Genomic DNA, 25,374 nt, shown 5'->3' on the forward strand with positions numbered 1-25,374 from the left:
TTTAAGGGTTACCGCCAAACTCGTGATGAGGCCCTATGTGTGTGGACTCTGAAGAAAGTCTCTCTACATCCTCATCTCCTACCATTACCGCTCCTTAGGCAGGTGTATTGGACACACACCATAATCGGCCCTAGGAGTATCCTAATTGTTGTTAATTGCATATACACGCTACCAAATGTCTACTGTCATTACCCGCATACCCTATTGTCATGTCATGATGTATTGCTCGTTCTTCTCTGTGTTGTCCAGCCAAAAATAAAAAAAATATTTAAAAAGAATCATAAAAGATAATAAAAATAAAATTACAGTAACATTATAAAACATTGTTTGCATGATAATATATCAAATTGAAATGAAACACTCTATATCAACATAATACATAATTGACTTATTTTCATCCATCCCTCTCAATTGGTCCTGCTCCTATATTTCGCACCAGACTTATTCTATCACTTGGGCTGGACATTCTTCTTCCTCGCTCCCTCTTCTTTACGGTTTTTCCCAAGGCTCTGTAAATGGCCCTCTTCTTTTTTCCCTCTATACTGCTCCTCTTTCTGCTCTTATCTCTTCCTTTGATCTTTCCTTTGACCTTTACGCTAAAGACACCCAGATATTTCTTTCCTTTTCTTCCTTTGATTCCATTTTGCATTCTAATGTTTCAAACTGTCTTTTAGCTGTCCATAACTGAATGTATTCTCACATTCTTAACCTTAATCCCTCAAAAACTGAGGTCCTGTTATTCCCTTCTTCTACCATTTATGCCTCTCCATACCCCCTTCTTTCTTTTTTCCTTCTCTATCTCAGCGCACCTTTAGGTGTTATCTTAGAGCCTTCTCTCTTTTTTTCTCTCCTAATTTCTTCCATTCCCCGTTCATACTGTTATGTTTTGTTTAACATTTGTTGTGCTTGTGCTTATCTTTCCTTTCATGCTACTAAACGTATTCTCTTTTCTCTTGTTTTTCCCGTATCGAATATTGTTCAGCTTTATTTCTTGGTCTCCCTACCTGTCATCTCTTACCTCTTTGTGATATTTATAACTCTTCTGTGCGCCTTCATTTGTCTTTACCCCCTCAGGCCTCTATCACATCTTCCTTCATTTCTTTTTCATTACTTCCTTTTGAATGTCGTCTTTTGTATCACTTTCTTTCAATTGTTTTCAAATGCACTCATGGTTCAGACCCTTTTTACCTTTCCTCTTTACTCTTGTTCTATGTCCCATCATGCTCGTTACCATCTCAGAATCGATTTCACCCAACTGTCCCTAAGTCCCCTTGTGCCGCGTCTCTTTTTCATTCCTTTTCTCTTGTGGCTGCCAAAGACTGGAACGCTCTTCCCCTTTCACTTCGCTCCTCCTCATCTCTTTGTATTTTTCAGACTAATCTTAAATTCTATCTCCTTTATTCATTAACTTCTTACCATTCTCTGTTTTTCCTGCTGATGTAATTATTCTCATTTGAACCTGCATGATTGTACTGCTTATTTGTTGATTCTTTCATTGTTCAGGACATTTAATAAATTGTGTGTTCAATGAAAACGTGCAGCATTTTCTTTTTCTGAGCATCTGAGATGCCATAACTGTGGCCTTGTACATAAACCAATCACCATGCTGCCTCTTACAATGTCTGCCGATTTTAGGGAATTCCAAACATACAATGCTCCCTACAGACTGCAGACATTCCAAGTTCAATTTCCATACAAAAGACTTCCTACTTGTACCTTGATATGGCCAAGATCTTAGTTTTGCTGACATTTATTTTGAAAGAATTGACATCTCCATAATCATTCTCTGTTGACCTATCGGCTTTAAATCAAACAATACAAAGTCATCAGCGTAAGAGAGATAGGTAATACCATTTGCCTCAAGTTTCGGTGAAGCCAGCGATTTACACTGAAGTAAGTCCTCAACGTCCGACTCATATAGGTTAAAGAGGCAGGGGGCCAAAATCCACATCTGCCTCAATCCTGTACAGGTGTTAATCACTCTAGATAAAGTCCCACTTTAATTCAATCTAACTTGGATCATAATTTGCTCATGCAACCCCACTATCCACCTAAGTAGTTCAGGAGGGATAACCCCAATCGAGGAATGTATGCCATATGTGGTTCCTCTTGACTAAATTGAATGCAGAAGTTAAGTCTATAGAGGCCACATAGATCTTGTCATATCTTCCAGACCTTCTCTAGAAGACATGTTAGGATAAAGCTGTTCAGGCTAATGCCCTACAGTTTCCTGAAGCCTGTCTGTCTGTTGTTGAGGAATTCTGCAGGTTCCCATCATCCAGTCTTCCAAATAGCATCCAATAACATTAGAGTAGCAAACCCTTCTTTTTAAAGATTGGCAGAATACACCATATGTGCCATGATGACGAAAAACTATCCTTTTCACTCACATCCTTAAATAATAGATTGAGAATAGAGGCCCAGAGTGCCACATCACCTTTAAATAACAGATTCAACAAGTTATTTGGTCCCGGGGTCCTCAAGTTACTCAATTTAACTATGATATCCTCTATATGCTGTGTATCTATATTAAAGAACTCACAGTTACTCCTATTAACCAAATGTTGATGAATCGGTGATAGGTCACTGATTTGTGTTGAAAAAGTAGCCCATAGTGCTTGACCCAATTGGCTTTGCTCCCCGCATTGGCGTGTGTCACCGCTTGACTACCTTTCAATGCATTTATCAATCTCCAGAAGTTGCCAAAATCATTGTCCCTTAACAGTTTTAACATTAGTTCTGTGCCCTGTTGATAGTCTGGCAAGTTATTTTTTTCACAACGTTTTGTAACTTTGCTTAACTCGCTTGATTTCCTTTTCCTGATCAATATCTGGAATCTTCCTTTTTAGTATGTTTTTAATATTATGCCTTACAACACATTTAGCTTCCACTACCTGTACATCGTATGCATATGTATGTTTGGCAGACCGAGCGGTCTGTGCTTTTTAACATTCAGAATACATTTCTAACTATCAACCACGAAGGTCTTATAATTATTCTGAAAATATTGGGCCTGGAGCCAATCGCTATCTACTTTAGAAAACAGTACTTTGATGTGGGCATAAAACTGGGCAATGAACACTCCATAATATCACTATATGCAGACGATGTGCTTTTATACCTAAAAGACCCCCAGCTCAATGCACAAGTTGCCCTGGACATCCTAGATAATTATGTAAACTACTTGGGGATCAGGTTCAGTAGGATGAAGTCCTGCGCTTTTCCGCTACTTAGACTCAGAGACCTAGAGGAAGAAGACCTGTCAGATTTCGGGATAAAATGGCATCCTGATATGTTTCGGTATTTAGGTGTCAACATAAAACACACCCCAGAGCTCACTCATGAACACAATACAAAAGCTGTAATGAAGGGGTTGCACAAATCCATTACATTTTGGTCAAAACTCCCACTGTAAATGATGAGCAGAGCGGCTATCACCAAAATGATAATTTTACCCCGATTTCTGTACTACTTTGTAAACCTCTTCCACTACATCTGTCCGACTTTCTTTAAGAAACTAGAGATATTACTCAGGGAATTTCTTTGGGGACCAAGTAGGCACAAATTACCGCTATCGACTCTTACACTGCCCTACAGAGCAGGAGGGATACAACTCCCTGATTTCCGGATGTATTATCTAGCGGCGCAGCTCACTCATGTGATTAAGTGGCTCCAAGACGAATACACGGCTGAAACAAGACTATTGTGCCAAACACCCTCCTCGTTGTGCCCTAAAGAGACACTTTGGTATCCGCTAAACCAAACACAACATGTCCCCATGTACACAAAATTAGGCAGGCAGGTATGGTCTAAAGCCTCATCGACGCGGCACCTCAAGCACCCCTATTCTCCCAATACCCCCATACTGGTGGATGCATGCAGAACTCAAGCAGATCTCACAGTGACGAGGAGCTGGGAAAGCGCTGGGATCTATGTATGGGGGGACATGTTTGAAGAAGGGAAATTCAGAGACACCGAATCACTGCAAACAATCGAAGGACTACCGAATGGTTAGTTTTTGTGGTATCTCAGACTCAAGCAGATCGCCAAGAAGAAATGGACTGACTGGCCAGAGGAACCCATTAAAGACCCCCTCCTACAAGAGATGCACGACCTAACGGATGGCTGGAAAGTGCGTCACTGAAAGAAAAATGGGAAACAGGTCTGGAGGCCACGCTGTCTGAGGAAGAATGGGAAAGAGTGTTACTCTATCCCAAAGAGGTCTCCAGGAACTCCAGATTCAGACAGATACAATTGAATGTTCTATACAGGACTTACATGACCCCCCAGAGAGTGGCCAGTTTCAACAAGCAAGCATCACCAATGTGTCCCTGGTGCGGCAGAGACGAAGCAGATCTGATGCACATGTTTGGACTTGTACCAAGACGATGGCTTTCTGGTCTAAGGTGAAACAGACCTGCACAGAAGCGGGGATAACCGGGTACGCATGGGCCCCCAAAGAATGCTTACTAGGTGCCCATCCCAGAGTGACCAAGCACAAGCACATAGTTAAGCTGATGGACATCTCCTGCATCCTGGCAAAGAGAACCATAGCAATGGCATGGAAGTCCCCGGGGGGCCCGAGACACGAAAGATGGATCAAAGAAATGGAAAGATGGACAGATGCCGAAACCAGGGCCTGGCAAGACGGGGCCAACACAGGAGTGGAAGATACGAACGACACTCGAATCATGGAAGGCCCTCCTGAGGGACATTCGCTTCACTGCTGACCACAAGCCACCATGACTTAATTGTCCTCACCAATGCGACCGGGGATGTGCAGCTCACCTACACAACCTAAATACCTGACACAAGTCCATAATAATCCATGAACTGCTGGACTTCCATGCAGCCAACCCAGGTCGAACTTTCTGAAGTCACCACAATGCAAGTAGAAGACTGTCTCAGTTAACCATTTATTAAGTTATCTTTTGTTAATTGTTATCTGTTATACAAAAAAAAAGAAAAAATGGCATTGTCAGTACATGTGCAATCTAACTCATGATTAACAACAGTTGTACATGAATAAGAAAATGTCAATAAAATATGTTACAAAGAAAATATATTATTCTGAGAGACTGTGTGCATTTTCCACTCAAATGTCATCTTCATGAATGTCTCAACCAAGGTATCATTATATTTTAATATGGTCCCCTTATTCCATGTGATACGATTGCCACCCAGATTTATCAATGTGTTAATGGGTCTGCTTGGAAATTCTGCTGACGCATCGATCTCCAGTTTGACAGTTAAAAAACAATGATCACTACACTGATTACAGTTGATGACAAGCTGCATACAGCAGGCAAACAACATTTAGTCCACAAATATGTCATCAATCACTGATCTCCTTGAAGCCCTGTGCCATGTACATTTCTCGAGTATATCTCCATTGAGACTGTGTGAGGGGTCAGTTATGTGACGCGGACACCTGCTTGTGTTTTTATCCAAATTAATCATTTTATTAAAGGTACAAAGTGCAAATTAATCCTCACTAAATCTACTCTAACAGGGAGTTTGCTACCTAGTCTAATGTCTAAGGGAATTTCTCGTAGCATCAACAAAACTGGCCCTCACATCAAACAACAAAACATTCAAGGTGAACTATAAACAGCATACATAAGAGAATACCCAACAACCAGTGATCTGAAGGACCTTCACCTGTTCTGGGTAGATCCCTTCCCCAAGATTGATCAAAGTCAATTTATCCCAAACGTTCAAAAAGAAAAGTAAAGTTTTGAACCAGTTCTTGTAAGTTCCAAATGAAATATAAGTTTACCAAACAGAAATCCACTGGTAATAGTTCTTCCACTTTCTGTTGAAAGGTTCCCCTTGCAATTCCAGCCAGGAAAAAAGCACCAAGGGTAATCCTGAATTTCCTCCATACAGGATTGGTTTGCCACAGTTCCGAGAATAAAGAAACAACTTCTACTTCAACAACTTCCTTTGAATTTCTGACCTCTGCCCTGTCTTTAGTATAATTGTCACAAGGCTTCTTCTTAGGGTGTTGCTTTCACCTTGACAACCCCCTTCTACTACTGTTACTATAGAAACAGGCTTCTTCGTTCCACAGTATGCAACTACTTCAACTAGCTTTAGAGTAACATTCACTGACAGTAGAATACACAACCACAGTTCTGGTAGTTCTACTCCAACCTGATACTTGAGAATTGTAAGGTGTTTTAAAGACAAAACTCTTTGACCTCCATGGGTAGGCAAGGCACTGTTTTTTCCCAGACTATAAGAAAAGGGAGGCCCCTTTGCCTCTTCTGTCTGTCTTATTGACACCAATACAATATGCCTCTGCTTCCAGACTGCTCCTCTTTCAACTTCAACAGTGTCAGAATTACAGATTGTTGACTTAATCTTTTTATAAGCCACCAACTCCCTTCCCCCTCTTTATTCACACCTTCATGTTCCAGTAGCTATCTTGATGCTGTATTGGTACATTTCCAGCTTTGGATAACAATGTCACACTTGTATCAGAGGACACTAGACCTTCAAAACTTTAATAACCTCAGAATGCGGGTAGATAGATCTCAACAGGGTGGTTTCACTATAAGAAGGATTTTTCTACTTGGTTCGGCAATGATTTTTCTTCTTGTTAGTTCAACAACTTCTACATTTATAGAAGACTTGTTCTTGATGTTACAAGGAACAGTCTTCAAACTAGAAACAGATTTAGGTACACGCGACCACTCTTTAAGGAGGATCTTTAACTTTAAAGACCCACAAAGATTTATTTTTTTTTAACATATTTTAAATTTTACATTTAAACTTTTTTTTTATGCTGTTTACTGAAAAGAGAAGAAAAGAGAAGAAAAAAAAGAAGTTAAAACTCTTACTAGTGAATAAAAACCCCATTCCCATCCTCAAAGTCTAAAATTGAAAAGAATTATATTCCCCTTTATTAACAAATAATTGTTCTCTGGCTCTGGTTTGGAGTCACAATTGTTCACATGTGACGTCTCTTTGATGGAATATACCTTGTAACAATTTGTGAAAGTCAGATTTATGTTGCCAAGTGATTTGGAAAGCATTCTCCATCTTAATTGGAGACACGCGACCACTCCAGTAGCATTTAAACAGTTCTACAATAGGAAATGAAAGCTTTCTTTTATACGTGAGGACTCCGACTTGCATTAGAAGTGTGCATGAAACATTTTAATTGTTTGCAGGACTCTTAACAGCTATGAACAACTTCTACTCACTCCCACTCTTAGGCAAGTTATTATAGAACTGGTAACAGTTACTGCCAAGGTTTTAAAAGTGAACCTGCATACGGAGCTTCACTCACTGGCTCACTGGGAACACTGGGCTTGAGGGCTGCTTCCACTTCCAGACTTCTTTTGCTTCAGCTACTACTTTAGGCACACTTGGGACCCATGCACCTCGGCAGCATAGGTGTCTTCGGTTCGGCCACAACCATGTGGAGTCTCCTGCACTCCCCTGTCCCTCGGCTTGCTTCTGTACAGAGGTCTCAGGTTGCAGCACAGTCATGGCTCTGCAGTCACAGCCACTATGCACACCTAGGAAGACTTTAAACCTCAGCACATCTGTCTCAGTGTAGCCACGATCAAGCAGGGTTTGTGAACACAGGACTCTCTCAGGACTTGCAGGAGAAATCTGATTTCCTCTTGCCTCAACGCCACTTAAGTGAACACACTTCCTCATGATCTGCCAGCCTTGTGCTCTTCTCCTTCTGCTACTACTACCAGCCTTCCAGCCCCTGCTCCAACTCCATTCTACTTCCCCTCCTGCTGCAACTCTTTATGCTTCTTAGGTGGGGCAATTGATTTCAATTGCAGGCCCTTATTGCTAATTGCCTGATCCTGGCAAAGATTGTTAGGTCTGTTTGCCTGTCCTTTACATCTACATGCATCTTCAGGCCTCTTCTTCATCTCAGTCCTTATGGGATTCTGTGACATGTCGTTCACTGTAGTGAAATTAGGGTTGCCTACTTCTTTTACAAAATTAAGGGTAGATCTAATTCCGTTACTATTTTCAAAAGAGAGATTGTAGGTTTTAACCTTACTAGAGGAAGAAGGCGTAGAGAAGGCAACATTCCCACCATTCCTTGTAGTGTACCTTTTGTATTGAGGAGGATGTTTGTTTTTAGGGATATAAAAAATTAGTTATTTTGGTATAACATATTGTGGGGTTGCAACTTTGGAATTTACCATCTCAGTTTTGATAGGAGTTTGAGAGATTTTAAAATGACAATAAGCCATAACGTCTTCAAGCATGGTGGAAAAAGTATCCCTTTCAGAGGAAAAATACTGTGTCTCATCCCACGGATTCTCCTCACTACCTTGTGCCCTGTGTCCACCCATGTGATACTCCCGCAGTACACCAATCCGAGGATTGGGGTCAAGAAGCGTCTGCCCTCTCCTGGCCACCTTGGAGGAGAATTTATGCAGGGATTTGGCAAGGGATCCGCATGATTCTTCACAACTGCAATTCAGTTTTTCAAGATGAAAAGCAAGCAGATAACTTGACCACTTTCATCCGTTCTTCCCTTTCCTGGTTTTTGAGTTGAAATAATTTAAATTGCCCAATACTATGAGATTTCTCTTCTGCAGTAGTACATGAAGAATTCAGGTTCCCAACTAAACAGACATATCCCTCAGCATTCAGACATTTCCAATTATGAACATAATCAGAAATGTCATCAAGAAACTTGTCCAATTGAGCCACATCAACATGCTAGTATATATTCAAAAACAGAACCTTCCTAGAAATTGATCCAGTTTGTAGACATAACTCAATAACACTGGTCGATCGGCTACTCCACGGGTAGATGGTTGTAAATATGTACTGTAACCATCTAGGATTGGATAGAAGGATATCCAGGTTTCCTGAAACAGCATAATCATATCTTCCTTTGGAACTATACCCAGAGATGGATCAGTAAAGAAGCGGGAGTCTGCATGTGAGTTCCACAACAACACTAAAATGGTCAGATGGTGGCGTTAAGCCCCTTTTCCAAGGGCTGTAACGGGGGTAATGGCCCGACAGCCCAAGTTAATGGCCAGAGCAAAGCAATTGATGTTAACTTCCCTTGACCTCTCTACTTATTTCACTTCTAAAGTTAATACTCTCCATACAGCTATCGCTCCTACCTCCTCTATGGTAATGTCTGCCTTTTCCTCTATCCCTCACTCAGATACTGCTTTGCTCCTCTCACTGCCTCATTCATCTGCTTCTCCTAAAGATCGTGTTCCATCCTCTCTTATTTTCCGAAAATATATCCTCTTAATTCCTATTTTACTAGTCCCTTTAATATTTCTCTTGCTATTTCCACTTTTCCACTATTATTCTTTCTATAGTGAAAAAATCTTCTTTAGATCCATCCTTACTCTCTAACTTTTGCCCCATTTCCCTTCTTCCTTACCTTTCTAAGCTATTGGAATGTTTGGTTTACTCTCAAGTTTCTTCCTTAGTCACGTTAAAATCTATTCTTCCTGGCTTTCAGACTGGGTTTCGACCCCTTCATTCTACTGAAACTGCTGTTCTCTCCATCTGTGATTCACTGCTCTCAGCTCACTACTCTAAACACCATACACTACTTTTACAGTATCTTTATTCTTTTGGGTTTACTGGCACTGTGTTATGCTGGTTCAATTCTTATTTATCCCATTATTTTTCTTGGGAGGATAGCTCTGGTGCAACACACTCGCCTTTGAAGCAAGACGATATGGAGCAACACAGGTTAGATCCCCGGGTCTGCACTTAGAAACCTCTGGGTATTAAGCGTGCTATAAATAACCAACTACAATTCTATCCAACTGCACCTCCCTGGTCTCACGGGCCGGATCTTGTTCTGATGCCTTTCCTCACTCCCATGGCGTCCGACAGGGATCGGTCTTTGGTTCTTTTCTTTTCTCTCTTTACTCTTACCCTCTTGCTAATATTATTTCTTCTTTTGGGTTATCTCATCACTTTTATGCTGACGATACCCAACTCTTTCTGTCTTTTTTTCCTTCACTTCAACTATCCACACTAACCTTTTAGCTTATCTTTCTCCTATTCAAACCTGGATGTCTGATCACTTTCTTGTTCTTAATGCTTTAAAAACTGAAGTTCTTTTCTTCCCAGCTAGTACTATTCTGCCTCTGCCTCCTTCCTTTTTCTCATTTCCTCCCTCTCGCATTCCTATTTCTCTTACAGCCTGTAATCGTGGTCTTCATCTTGACACTGACCTTTCTTTTACTCATCATATTTCTATTACCTCTCACTTCTGTCAATTTCATCTTTTTAACATTTGCAAAGTGAGAGCTTTTCTTACTTTTCGTGCTACTAACCATTTAATATCCTCTTTTATTTTTCACGGTTATTTTGGTCTGCCTGTTTCTCGTTTAGATCCCTTAAAGTCTGTTTTAATCTCCTATATGCGTCTTCTGTATCTTCTTCCGCTTTGTGATTCTATTTCTACTCCTTTAGTCTCTCTTGGATGGTTAACTTTTCAAACTGAAATAACATTTGCTCTGTATTGTATTCAAGTCCCTGTATGGTCTTGCGCCTATCTATCTTACATCTCTTGTGTCTTTTTATGTCCCTTCCCATTTTTGTTCCCTGCTAAACGTCCCTTTTTGAGAATTGCTTCCCTGACAACAAAAACTTTGGGATCTTGCCCTGTATTTGTATACTTATGTTTGGACAGCCCTTGGCTGGTAGGCAATACTTTGTTGGAGTTATAGCCTGTAACCCTCTTTGCAAGGAACACCATATATTTGGTTCTTTCCCTAATTTAAGATGGACAATGTCAACATTCTCACGTTCTCTGATGAAGACTATCAAAGACTAATGAATTAACCATTTATAGTGGCAGCAGACCCCACTACCGCGACACCCGCGGCTAATAGTGACGACTTGGATTTACTATTACAAAAAAAGAAAAAATTAATTCGCACTGAATCTCATGGCCAGATGATGCTAGCCTATTTAAAGGCAGGCATAATACCGGAAGGGCTGCAGGTCAAAAACGTACCTAGAGTTTTTATAGACAATCCTAAATTCAAGGGGCAATTTAGTGCCGTAGGAAACAAATGCTCTAGAGATTATCTTATTTTGATCATCGACACTTCGGTGGAAGAAGCCACAAAACAAAAATTGGAAATTGAAACTTTAGAAAACAAGATGAAAGGTAACAATTTAATTAAAGACATTAAAGAAAAATTGACTAAAATAGAAGAGGAAATAGTAAAATTAAAAAAATGTACTCTTGACAAAAAAATTTGGAAATACAAAAAAGACACTGAGAAATAAAGAAACAATCACCTACCCCTATCTTGCGGCCTCGTTCTATTATGATCAGAACAAGTTGGCACAAAGCAGAAATAGAAACACCGGTCGTCAGAGAAATAAATATGTCAGCTTTTCAAATACATCTAACACTACAACTAGTAGTGACTCTGATAATGCCTCCTCCTTGAATGGCACCAATGCCAATAATCAACCTCCTTTTTTCGGGGGCGCGGCAAGAAAACACGTCACTGGCAACAAAGGGCCACCTCACATGCAGACTCGCAACTGGAGAGGCCCCCCCCAGAATTGGTGATTCCCATTTTTAACCTGTCCACTCACCTTCTAACGGATCTAGAAACCCGGGTCCTGAAGAATGGACTCAGCTTTGTTCCCACTATGAAAGCTAAAGATTTTGACACACAGGTAGAACTTCTAAATTCTTCCGATTAATCCGTCTCAAGTATTTCTTTAAAGACGGACGTACCTGCACAAAAGAACCCAGAGTAACAGGTCTTAAACCACCATCTAACTTTACACCTTTGAATCATATGGTCAGCCCTGCCATTCTAGCCTTCGAGAAAAAAACCTTTGAGATAAGAACCATCATATTGATAATCTCACTAGAGCAGAAAGAACAGCACTCACTGAACTACAAAACAACCCAGCTTTCTTGGTGAAACCGGATGATAAAGGCAGTGGCATTGTCCTCTGGGACACTGCTTTATATAAAACAGAGGCCATTTCACAACTGGACAACCCTTTGTGTTATTAGAAACTACTCAGAGACCCCACAGCACACCTACAAGAGGAGATTAAAAGTCTGATGGATCATGCTTTACAGCAGAAATGGGTTGATCAAGATGAACATCAATTTTTGATAAAAACTTCACCCACCATCCCGCCTTCTACCTCCTGCCTAAGGTTCATAAAAATCTGCTGATTCCTCCAGGAAGACCAATTGTTTCGGCAATAACTCCATTCTTGAGCCTCTTTCCATGTACACCAACTATTTCCTTAGACCTTTTGTAAGATCAATGAACTCCTTTGTCAAGGACACCACACATATGATCAATATAGTGGATTCTATGCAATTAGAAACTACAGATCTTCTTGTCACTTTAGACGTGACTTCTCTTTACACGAGCATCCCCCAAGCGGAATGCCTGTCCATCATGGAGTCTTATCTTAACAAAAGCACAGATTCCCTCAACAAAGTTCCCACCGCTTTTATAATGGAGTGCATTAAGATCGCACTCACTGAAAATGTCTTCTTATATGAGAGGACATTCTATAAGCAAATCCATGGCACGAGTATGGGGGCCACGTTCGCCCCAGTTTTAGCGAACCTTTTCATGGATAATTTTGAATCCACCTCTATTTATGACCCCGCAAATCTGTTTAAGCATCACATCGTCAAATGGTTACGTTACATTGACAATGTTTTCCTTATTTGGAAAGGTGACACTACTCTTCTTCAATCCTTTCTTGGGTGGCTTAGTAACCATAATTATCATATTAAGTTCACCATGTCTTATGATTTAAATTCCATTCCTTTTCTTGACCTTTCAATCTATAAAACGGCCACTGGCCTTTTGTAAACTAAGCTGTTTTGCAAACCAACTGATAAAAACACACTTTTGAGATTTAATAGCTTCCATCTCAGTAGCCTACGTGAAAATCTACCAGTAGGTCAATTCCTCAGAGTAAGAAGAAATTGCTCTGATGACGGTGACTTTATCCGAGAAGGAAAAGATCTCAAGCAGCGGCTTATTACCAGGGGATACCCAAGAGAATTCATCAACAGAGCTTATAAAAGAGCGAAACATACAAATAGAGATAGATGTCTCCACCCAGAGCCTACCATCTCAGAAGAAAGAATCACATGCGTAAGCACGTTCTGTCCTATTAGCAACGCCTTACGTAGAACAATAAAGGAACACTGGCATCTTCTAGCTACCGAAGATTTCTGTCCGATACAACCGAGGTTTGCGTTTAAACACCAAATAAATATGAGAGCCATGCTGGTCCATACTTACCCCAAGGAACCGACTCCTTCGATTCAAACTACCCTCTGGAATCTTCCACCAGTTATTGGCCACTATAAATGTGGCCATTGTTCAGTATGTTCTTTGACAAACAATTGTAAGACGTTGGACCTTAATGGGAAAATATGGAACCTCAGGTTCTTTTCAAACTGCGCCTCTGAGTGGGTTATCTATGGCATAAAATGCCCCGGTGATTTACTCTATATAGGAAATACTAGTAGAATGATAAGACAAAGAATCTGTGAACACAGATCCTGTCTTAAAAATAAAACCGAAAAGAAACCCCTGGTAGCCCATTATGCAACAGCCAACCATAAATATACAGAGTTATCATGGTTTGTCATCCAAAAAATTCCATCCTCACCGAGAGGGGGGAACAGAGAGTTGACACTAAGTCTGGCAGAACAAAGATGGATTTATAACCTTAATACAGTAAATCAAGGTTTAAATTCATCCATCGAATGGAATAGCCTCCTATTCTAAACTGTTGTGGCATCTAACTACCACTTTGGCCTGGGGTTTTTCCATGTACCTTCCATCATTGGCCGGATGGCTACATTCATTGGCATGCCACCCCTGAAATAATGTGACTTTTACCACCCGAAGGCATCTCCACTGAACCCCTTTCTCTCTTTACCGTGACTGCTCTCGGTTGAGAACAGTGCAGAATCTGTTCCCGTTATAAAAACAATGCAGAACTTGTTCACTGTGAGTGTTCCGGGCTTTTTAAATGTCTTTTTGGAAAAATGTCTTTTTGGAAAAACATTACTGTCTTAGTAACAGATTAGGCAACTGTGGTTGCCATGCAACATCTGTCCTGTATGGGCAATCAGTACTGCACTTGGTATATGTGCGGTACACCTTTAAGCCACACACCTTAGCATACGAACCATGCAGAATGTTCACATTGTGAGTGTGCTAGAGGTTTTTAAATGTATTTTATTTTTCGTCTTGAATAAGAGTACTGTTCCAGTAATAGATCTAACAACCGTGTGTGCCATGCTACATTCGTTTCTATGGGTAACCAGCACTGTGTTTGGCACACGTGTAGTATACCTTTAAGTCACACACTTCAGCAATTGAAAAATCATGTGACGTTGGTCACATGCTTTCAGTGCGCTGAATCCAACACAATGATCACGTCAGCACGTAGTATCTTTTTAAACCGACTTGCTTGCGCTTTCTCCATTTGGAGTTTAGCCAGCATCCGAAGCGGAGGAGTGATCCCTGAACCTCTGAGACCCAGGTAAGCATGCCCTGCCAGCTTTTCCTCATTAAGCGCCTCACTCGCGTTTGTCTTTCTGACTTACATTGAGGTGACAACTGCTGTTGAAATCAGTCTATCATGCAGGCACATCTTTAAAATACTGCACGGATTTGTAAACCGTTTTTTTCTTTCATATTTGTTAGACCCCTACGGACGTTGCACATGTACTTCATTTTGGACACATGAACTACAATTTGCCCAATATTTCTTTGGGACGCTCAGACGCCCGGTTATCCAGTGTGATTAATACAAGACCCTTTTATTTTGCCACCCACGGCAGATACATTTCGAACTTACTGTGATAAATCACATAGTGCACATTCATTATGCATTTTTTCTTCAAAGTTTTCTTGTGTGTTGTACAAGTAATTTATCTGGTTGCCCCCGTTCTGTTTCCATCTGCAGAGGGGTGCATACCTCCAACTTTTGTTGCGGTCACTTTTGATCCACCTATGCAGCTTCTTTGTAGAATCAAAAGACACAGTGTTAAAACATAGTGGAAAGGACGCTGGTGACTAAACCATCTGTAAGTCCTTTTAAGCACAGTTTAGAACACAAGTAGCTCGGCTGCTATGCCCCAATTTGATTTTCTAAAAATAATTCTTAACACCAATAAATTATGCTATATATATGTTTATATGTATAGATCCTTTCCTACATTAAATGATCATAAATATTTGATATTTAATAAAATGTGTTAACATAATTGAATATGTTTCATAAATAGGACGTGGTGAACTTTGCCATAGATTCTACGATTTGTGCCGCCAGTGTGCCGCCAGACGTATGTAAAATAATTCTGAGACGGATGAATTTTTGCATCTACTCCAGCACACCCGACCCGGTGGGATTAAGTAAGAGATTGCTCCAAATTTTCTGTCACTCAACTACGATTCATTTGTATGTTTCAAGTTGTCTTATCTCTTAAGTTCACAACACCAGTTTTACCTTGCGTAGGTCATAGATTATATGTACTGTCGATGTTTTTACTTTTTTACACATTGCAAACCAGTTGAACAATATCAATAGAAGGCAATTGCAATCTTTAAAAACCATGCATCTTGTCCAACTAATTATGCATACATCTTTTTAGATCCATGACGTCTCATCTAAACTACACATCAGCCTCATCATGAAGAAATGTGTTGTCCTGAAAATGGCCATTTTACTTATTCCTGAATGGACACCTGAGAACGTGTCCAATCTGATCTCTGGCCGAAACATGTCGACACTCTTTTTCTCTAACAGCGTTTAAACATAACTGCTATAGTCGAATTTTTCCAATTTGAAAGTAGGACTGATAAAATCTCCACTCTCCCTTTTGTATATCCTATTGTATAGACAGATGTCTTTTGTGTTTTTCGTGATGCACTGCTGTATGAATATATATTGTTTTGTAATATTTATTAATAAAGTAAGGTTTATATATTTTCCCTATTTGGATTGTTCTAACTGCCTTCTAGCTTCAATGAGTTTCATTGCAATGTGTACTCTGGTGATATGTATATGGTGTTTTTAAGTTGTATGTGAAGACAATCGGTCAATCTCTACTATCCCCCGGGTCGTAGTAGTGAGGGGTTTTCAATTCTCTGTGCTTGACCCACCATTTTTGTTCCCTTCCCATGGTCTTCATAGTCTGTCACGTTTTTTATTATCTGTACCTCATCCCCCCTGTGCACAATCGCGCTTCAGTTCTTGTTCTCGGCTTGCCCCTCTTCATTGGGCTCTTGCCCTTTACGTTCAATCGATTGATTCTTACTCTCCTTTTTGTGCTGCCTTGAAAACATTTCTACTTCAACCTTAACTGTTTACTTCAATGTGCTTTGTTAACTGAATTTGTTCATTTGCTGTGCATTGTACGACTCCCTTTCATAATCATTGTACTGTAATTGTCATATGTACAGTGCTTTGGCGTAAGGCACTGTATAAATAATAAATACATACACATGCAGCCAAACTGTACACTGAGGGGAACCAGTCGCCTGTTGTAGAATCGAAATAGCGTGGGAAAAATCTGATTTCGTTTTATCCAGCTCCAGATGTAATAAGGATTTCAAATCAGACTCATCTGCGACATTGTCCAAATTCTTACTGATTGCCTGAAGTAGAATGGTGTGTCTTTTAACTTCAGTTCTAATGCTTTCAAAAAGCACTGCAAAAGTAGATAATACGCAGTTTAAGCCCACCTGCCGTCGTCATCAAACACTGGTTTCTCAATGAAGGTCCTTCGTTCCTTCCTTTCCTTTCCTTTCCTTTCCTTTCCTTTCCTTTCCTTTCCTTTCCTTTCCTTTCCTTTCCTTTCCTTCCCTTTTCCTATTAACACACCCCTTTGCTCACTTCTTTTCTTTCGAATGTCGTCCTCTTTCGGTTGATCTTTTTATTGCAACCCTTTGCCCTGCCAACAAGAGTCAAGTCTTTTTTGTTTGTTCGCAGTGAAGGGGTAAACGTGCAATAGCTTAATTTGATGAACACCACTTTAATTTACTTTTCAGTCACCCCTTTCTGACCTCAGCTTAAATGACAAACATTTCCCCTGACACAGGATAAAAGGTGGACATTATTTAGTGTCGAGTGAAATGCCACTGTTTTTTAAAGTCTGCCCAGGGTGCTAAACTAATGAATGACATCAGGCTAGCTTAAAAGTCGTGCACTTCAACTAACGATTTTATGTAACTCAAGAAGTATAAAGACATATGTGACTAAATGTACGACCTGTTTGAATTAGTGAAAATCCCAGTCTGTCACTTTTGAGAAACAAGTTTCAAAAGTAAGGTTTGCTGTGTTATAAAAAAATACATAATTTTAGATTGTCTAGTGAACATGTCTGGGTTCTCTATCCACGTGTTTCAGACTGCTTCTGGGGCTTGGCTATGCTTCTGGAAGTGCAATTTATGGAAGGTTTTGACTACCTGGATCTTATTTTGAACATCTCTCGCCTTTACCTGCATTTTAAAATGTAAGAAGAGTGTTTAGCACTTGGAAGGCCCTCTTCACCTCATTCATTGCTCAATTCGCGTTATGTCTTAAAACAACATCAAATGAAAGTGTTCCACATTGAGAAAAACACACATTCAATACGTAACCCAGAGGAAAACATATCACAGTAAATTCATAAACTGTAGCTGAAAGTAGAAACACTTCAGAGCTCATTTTGCTGCTAGACGTAATTTCATGATGAGGACCAGCTACATTTGCACTCAAGCTAGCCAGGCCCCCTCGCCAAATGTTCGTCATTGGCACTGCAGACTGCAAATGTGCAGGGCAAAAGGTGTTGAACACACGTGCACGCCACCTTTTGCCCTTCACATCTGCAGTGCAAAGTGAGGAAGTGCTGGCTGGCATGCTGGCATGCCAGCTAGCGTTTACTTTTGATTGTGATAGATGGTTTGCCATGCTTGCATGGCAGGCGTCATTTACAATTACAAATAAACACTGTCCAACATGCTCGGATGTTGGCGAGCAGTTCATTTTTCATTGTGAACACTGCTTACCATGCGCTCAAGGTATAAAGCTGCCGTACCTCATAGGGATGCACCGGCATGAAAACCTCCTCTCTGCCATAGAAATGCTTGAAAATGAGCCATGACGTTAATGGAAGGAGTAAAGCTTATGGCTTTTTATCCCTTCCATTAATGCTACGACTCTATTGAACATAAGTCCCGCGCTCCAGTGTGAATTAGTTGTGTAAGACTTCATAAGAACTGTTTTGGTTTTGTGCAATCAGACTTTTACTCTTACATAGAAAAACATTACAAATGTGTGAACTTGAAATTAAACAATGCTGCTGGTCTAGAAAAAAGAAGCAACAAAAAGCAAAATTAGGCAACTAATAATTGCATAGAAGCTACCCCACATTATTTAAAGCAGCGTGTACACAGAGCTAAAAAGACATACATTGGGTAGACATTTTGGCAGAAATGGCATCAGTGGTAAACATCACCTTCTTCTGTGGTGTTTTTGCAAGTTCTCCCTATTCAGATTTTACCACTGGCAGAGGTGGTAGCTCTGGTAAATTCGAGAAATACCATCTTCGCCAGAGTTGAACTATGAATTCCTTTTTGTAAACAAAATGCATATGTCCATTTCCACATTCAACCTAACGTGGAAATAGGTGGTATAGACCAGTGGTTCATACCTCTATTTTTATTTTCTTTATTGGCTATTTATAATGCACTTAAACAGCAAAAGGTGTTTCAAGGAGCAACAAGACAAAGGGGGGGAGGTTGTGGACAGGGATGAAGAAAACCAAAAACGGTCCTACTAGACCTTGTGTCATTCAGATCATGCAAGTGCAGTAACAAGAAGTGCGGTGGAGAGCAGAGGGGGGAAGTGCCGGTCGGGGTGGAAGGGCCCAGGCGTTATGCGAGTGCCAAGGGGAGGCCAGGTGGACAAGTGCAAGGGCAAAGCAGAGAGTACAGGGGAACAAAGGTTCATGTGCTAAGTGCGAGGGATGGGCTGGAAGGGCTCAATAGTGTTCAGGCCCATCCAGGCTAGTGCAGGGGGAGGGACCCCGGAAAGGCAAGTGCAGGCTATGGGTGGGGGGAAGAGGGGAGGCCAAGTGCAGGGGTAGACTGGTTGAGAAGGGGCTGGTGTCCTGTAAGAATCTGAAGGAACCAGGCAGCCAGTCAAAAGGAGGCACAGGGGACATTAGCAGGGGAAGAGGAGAAGGGAGGTTGAAGAGAAAAGGAAGGTCTTGAGAAGCTTCTGGAACTTAAGGAGAGGTCTCAAGTCTGAGAGGGTGGGAGGCATCCCAGATGGAGGCACCTGCAGAGGAGAGATGTCTACCCCCCACTCTCTGCTTGCAAGTTGAAGCTAGAAGATCAAAGGGCTCTAGCAGCGAGCTATTTAGGGAGAGTTGGATATAGCAAGGTCCCCGGCCCCAGAAAACCTAGTGGATGATGTAGAGGGTCTTAAACTTGAGCCTTACAGCCACCGGGAGCTAGTGGAGAGATTTTAGGGCTGGAGTGATGTGGGCCCTGAACTTGAGGCCAAGGATAAGTCTTGCAGTTGTTAAGGATTTCAATAAGGCGACACCCTGCTCTCATCTTAGTATGCAGCGCACAACCAAAAGGCTTATTTTGTTATATATGTAGGTTCAATATTTGAGAGATACACCACTCATATCACACCCCTTTTCAAATACCCCGTGTCATGATGGACCAGGAATCAGGCTGGTTGGTAAAGGTAATATTTATTTATTTATTTAAACTTCAAATCAAACTTATACTTTTTAATAGGGAGCAGCAATCACCAAAGTGGTGACAATAACAGATAGGAATGTGAAGAATGCTCTTAAATCAACCTTTTAGCAACACAGATGGAAAACACCAGAGAATAGAACACTTTAGCTTGCACTTAAGTTAGGATTTCCCCCTGCAATATTCCTCAACCCACCAATAAGCAATTCTAAATAGATACAAGGAAGCAGCAGGTAATCAGGAATGAGGAATAAGCAACAGAATTCGAATACAACCTTCCCTCCCTAAACAAGAGAGAAAAACGTATTTGAACCTTTGCAATGTTAATGTGACACACGGAAATGGCTGAATAAAACCATGAATGTGCAACACTGGAAAGTTACAAGTAATCATAAGCAATAGAATGAGCAAAAGCATACAATTCTAAAATGAATGGAAGGTTTAAAACAATTGATAGTAAAAATAACACGTGTAGAACTTCGTAAAAATGCTCATTCCCACCTGAAATTAACCAAACAGTTTTTAATAAAAACGGGTGAAATTCACTGACTTTGAGTGCAGTTTTTGGGTTGGGGTGTAGCTATAGGTTTTAGGTATAATAAAGAATTGAAATGAGGTCTCTAGCTATAATACCGAGGATCTGGTTTAACAAAGGACAGCTGGGCAAATCTGGCGGGACGGTTTTTAATAAAAACGGGTGAAATCTTGGGTGGGGTGTAGCTATAGGTCTTAGCTATAATCAATAATTGAAATGAGGTCTCTAGCTATAAAACTGAGGGAGATATGTAATGTAGAATAAGAGGCATTTTTAGAAAAATCGGGTAGAGAAAACAGAAAAGAAACTCACTGTGAACAAGAATAGTTTTACTCGATGCTAGAGCATTCAGACCAGAATACCAAAGAGAGATACAGTAAGCTCTAGAGTTCATTCATGACTTCAACCCCAGATCCCCAGCACCCGCCCTGGTGGAACTGGTTCGATCACTCGAAATAGGATTGATAGTTTAGGATTTACACAAGATTAAACTGACTAAAGAAATGGCGTTTAGCAAGATAAATCAAGGACGGGATTGCAATAAGGATTCTGACAATGTTACAAGTTATTAAGGTAAGGATAGGATGGTTTAGAGATTGGGATAGGACAAGGCAAGGCAAGGTATGTTTTGGTTTTCTATGATTCCTATTAATACTTACAGTACACTTTAATTTAGGATTTTGCACTGTCAGAGGGTGTGGTCACCACACGGATCTGGTTTAACACAGGACAGCTGGGCAAATCTGGCGGGACAAGATCAGCTAGGCCGTTCTGGTGACCGGACTGCACTGGACTGGCACTTCTGGTTACTGGATACTATAGATCAGCGGGGTAGCAAGTTTGCAGCAGGCATGCATCTAGTAGCAGCAAGCCAGGCTGGATCAGGATGCTTCCCTTGGGTTTTTGGGATTTTTTAAGAATTTGAGGCCTAGCTGAAAATAGGGTCAGCAATGCATAGGCCTTGGCTTTGTAATGAAAATCTGGAATCAGGATCAAACAGGATGAAGAAATCAGGAACCGGACGCCACACAGGAATTCAGGAAGAAAGTCAGGAATCAGTGTGTGTCTGTGTGCTGTCAGGGGCCCTTACTTATCATGCCAGATGACATCACTACAGTATATGGTAGGGGCAGGCTTGCTACCCACGCCCCTAATACTAGGATTGGACAAGAGCATAGTTTCCGCATTGCCCACAGCTGATTGTATCACAGAAAAAGGATGTCATGTTTATGGGCTGATTTTTACAATGTTTAGAAACCTCCCCTAGCTACTGGAACCAAAATCTAATTTTGCCACAAACACATATTTATGTAGTTGCAACCTCTGAGAAAATCAGATACACAGGTTACATATTATGTGTGACATATTTCAATCCAAACCCCAAGTCTGTGGGACCTGGTTTCGCCTGGCTGACACATTTTGGTAAATTTAAACATGAATAATTTGGCCTAAAATTCCCAATTTTGTGCACATATGTGCATTATCCCCAGGGATGTATGTACAAAATGTTATGTTCGCAACATCAATACGTTCCCCGTAATCTGTCATTTTTTATAACTTCTGTTGCTTATGCAGTAATGAGTTCTACCAAGTTTTCAAAGAAAGAGCATGAATTAGATTTAGAACTACAAACTTTTCATATTTTTCCTAATTCTTGCTGCAAAGTTAAACGTCTTTAAAGTTCAGTTACAAAATAGCCTTAAAACCAAAATGAAGTCCATTGTCACTTGATCAGTTTTTTCTTCTTTCCCCCAACTGCTGTCAATTGTCACTTCCTGCAAGGCAAAGTGGAATTTCCAGTCTTGATTGAAGTTTTTATTGCCCCTCTGGTGATTGTCCCAGCCTGCTATTGTCTCAGCCTGGGGCACAGACGAATGTCTGATGGGGATGTGAACCTCCATTGTCCTGGTTCATTCAAACTCTCTGAAGCTAGCAATTAACGCTTTCTTGCCCCAGAAGTTTATGAGCTGTCATCCTTTCCCATTGCTAGCAACTGGCAGAGCAAGTTTTTTTTAAAGCTTGCCAATTTAGCCTATTAGTTTTAGTTTTATTTTCTCATTTTATATCTTGACTTAAACCTATGGAGCAGCCTTCACACAACAATTTACTTTTAAATAGGTGATTTTCTCTCTTCAGTCAGAAAAAGCACATTTTACTATTTCTTTAAATTCGGTTTTCATCTCCAGCAAATACCACTTTATGCAGCTATAGTTCTTTTCTTGAGTGCTGGAGTTGTTTTGCAGCATAATACATTTTAACAGGCATCTATTTGGAGTCTTTCTCTGAACAGCTGATTTAGATACTTTTGCAAAGAAAATAGACATGTTTCCCATGTAAACTGAAAACAAAGCCCCTGGTTGATATTTCAAAGATACTTTTGACAGGAGCTGTCATTCAAGAATTAGGCCCGGTTCTGCTGAGACACAATGGATGATCCTGGGCATTGTAGGGCCTTTTTAATCCCAGTGGTTCATAAGGACTGGATGAGTTTAGCACCAAGAAGCACTTTTAAAGGTTGAAAAAGGTGTCATTTTAAAGAGGCATTTTGGGTTTTCAGCAAAGTAATGCTGCCTCTTTCACTTCACTCCATGTTAGATGTTGCAGAGCACACTGGCAGGTTCCTGCAGTTAGTACTCTGTTCCACTCCACATGAAATGTGTGTGGCAGGGTGGTGCAGCCATTTTCTGGGTCTTGCAAAAATGCAGTTTTGAGATCCTGATGCGCACAGGAGTCGGCACAGCCATTTTGCTGTTTCTTGCACCACTGCAGCAAAGTGATGTAGTATGGCACAGTTGAGTGTGTCAATATATCCCACACAGTCCTATTCTGGATTAGTTAAAGGGGCGAAGGAATGAGTTAGGCAGATTAAGGAAGAGGCGGTTGCATTAGTCCCGCCTGGAGAGGACCAAAGCTCTGGAGACATGGAGTTTCTGGGGTAAGGTGAGGAAAGGGATAATGAGAATGCCTCTGAGGAGGTGCAGCTGAAAGTGGGCCTTCTTGGCAAGGTCCACAATGTGAAGAGAGAAGGAGAGAGAGGAGTCCAATATGACACCAAGGTTTTTTTGCGAAAAGGAGACCAAGGCTTATGAGCTATCGGTGGGGACCGCACACCCTTGTTCCCTTGAAGGGTCAATCTGTTTTAATAATTTATCTGTCGTTGTCCAATTGTAGAGATGGATTAGGTAAATAAAGTTCTTACAGATACTTTGATGTGTGGGAACCCATTATTTTTTTAATAATCAAGTGAATCACACCAAAACATTGGTGTGTGATTTTTCTAAGCAAAGGGTAAGCATTAGCCCTATGTATTTCGGACTACTTGTCCTTCATCAGGACCACATGCTCTGGCTTTTCTAACAAATATAATCCTTATATGCTATTCAACCATCAGTCAAGTAATCAACATGTTATGAAACAATAGAAATTTGAGTGCTATTACAGTTTACAGCGTGTAGTTACCATAGTTAAAACAATGACAGGGCGCCCACAACATATAGCACAACAAATAATGACACATAGAAAGGGAAAAACACATTATGCATTATCACTTAAGTAAATAACTGTCTAGCATGTCTTTCACATCTTTTCAGAATAGCTCGCTGTTGTTCGTTAATCAGCAAAAGTCATGTCAGAAATTGCCCCCTTTAACATGTGTTAGTTCTATTCTAACAATTTGTATGTGTAAGTGAGCTTCTGTGTGTTATTTTAATTTCATTTTATCTTCACAATAGTGCTTAGCATCCTACTTTGCTTTGCACTTGTAAAACTTCCTGGTCCGGGTAACAACTTGCATGCTTATGCATGCTTATGGTCTAAAAAACTCTGTGGTGCTGTTAGTTAGTATCCCTTGTTTAATAAATCCGAGTGCTAGTAATAGAACCATGATTAAATTCAAAGCTAGAACTACTGACCTGTTGTCAGCACTAACAATATGATCCTGCATGTAGATTTAAGTGATACGATCTGCGGGAGAGTTTAAATCGGATAAGCATGTTTCTGTAAAATATCCATTCTTTTACAAACCATTAGACATTTTTTTCAAAGCAAGCGTGAATGCTTGGTTGTACCTGATGTGCAGATCTCTAACGCGCGGTGGATAGCAGCTTATGTGTCAGGTTCTTACTGCCATATCTGTATAGTCATGGCGACATCCGCCCTTGATATGATTCCTTTGCCTTCCTCTATTCTCTATCGTTTCAAATACGGCGGATTTCTTGGGTTAGTCTAAAAAAAAAAAAAATTGGAATCTATGCGCTTGTTAATCTAATAAAATGATATGGGATATTTAACATGATATTCTATTTCAATGCGCAGTGAAATCATATAGCGAAAAGAATGCTGCATTAGCGTGTAAATACCTCACAATACGAAGTATCTCAAATAGGACCCCAAATTGCATTTTTTGCCTCACAGAAGGGTGAGGGGAGTGGGCCCATGGAGAGCGTCCAGAGTGTAGGAGGAAAGGAGGGCCCCAACGAGAAGGATCTTAGTCTTACTGGCATCAAAGCAGAGATCACTAGCAGTGCACCATGCCTGAATAGCAGACAGTCAGTCAGGAATGAGTGAGGAAGAAGAGGAGGCAGAGGAGGGAAGCTTGATGGAGAGCTGCATGTCGTCTGCATAACACTGGAAGTTAGGAGAGAACGCGGAGATCAAATGTGCTTGAGGGGCAAGGTAGATGTTGAAAAATGATTACGAGAGGATAGAGCTCTGAAAGCCAGATCCGTGATGCAACAATTCATAAGGGATTTATAAGGGTGGCATGATTGGTCGTGGATTCATTGTTTAATGCAAAAAGTGCAACAAAAGGTCTCTACTGAACTTTGAATGCAGTATACAGAGAAGTTGGTGATGGGGCATCAGAGTTGCTCGCATTTCCATCATTATACCAGCGCTCGTTCTAAAAACGTGTTTTTATTGTAAAGACGATTAGAGCATGAATTTCATTACAGCACAATTAAATAACATCACAACATTTTTTGAGTTAATATTTCATTTGACCTCCTACGTTACTCCCTGGATTTACCATCAAAGTCGAACTCATAATGGGGGTTTTGTTTTGTAATATTGTTCATGTTCTTA

General features: G+C 40.6%; 1 long non-coding RNA gene across 1 annotated transcript in view; it reads left to right on the forward strand.

Moving 5' to 3' along the window:
- The first annotated feature begins 14,410 nt into the window (after nt 1-14,410).
- LOC138510991 (uncharacterized) overlaps nt 14,411-25,374 on the forward strand; it is a 302,439-nt gene continuing 291,475 nt past the window's right edge. Inside the window, exon 1 of the long non-coding RNA XR_011280518.1 lies at nt 14,411-14,538. This is a non-coding gene — a long non-coding RNA (uncharacterized lncRNA). The remainder of the gene's footprint in view (nt 14,539-25,374) is intronic.

The sequence above is a fragment of the Ambystoma mexicanum genome, chromosome 6p (assembly GCF_040938575.1).
Source record: "Ambystoma mexicanum isolate Mex_15411 chromosome 6p, UKY_AmexF1_1, whole genome shotgun sequence".
Classification (NCBI taxonomy): Eukaryota; Metazoa; Chordata; class Amphibia; order Caudata; family Ambystomatidae; genus Ambystoma; species Ambystoma mexicanum.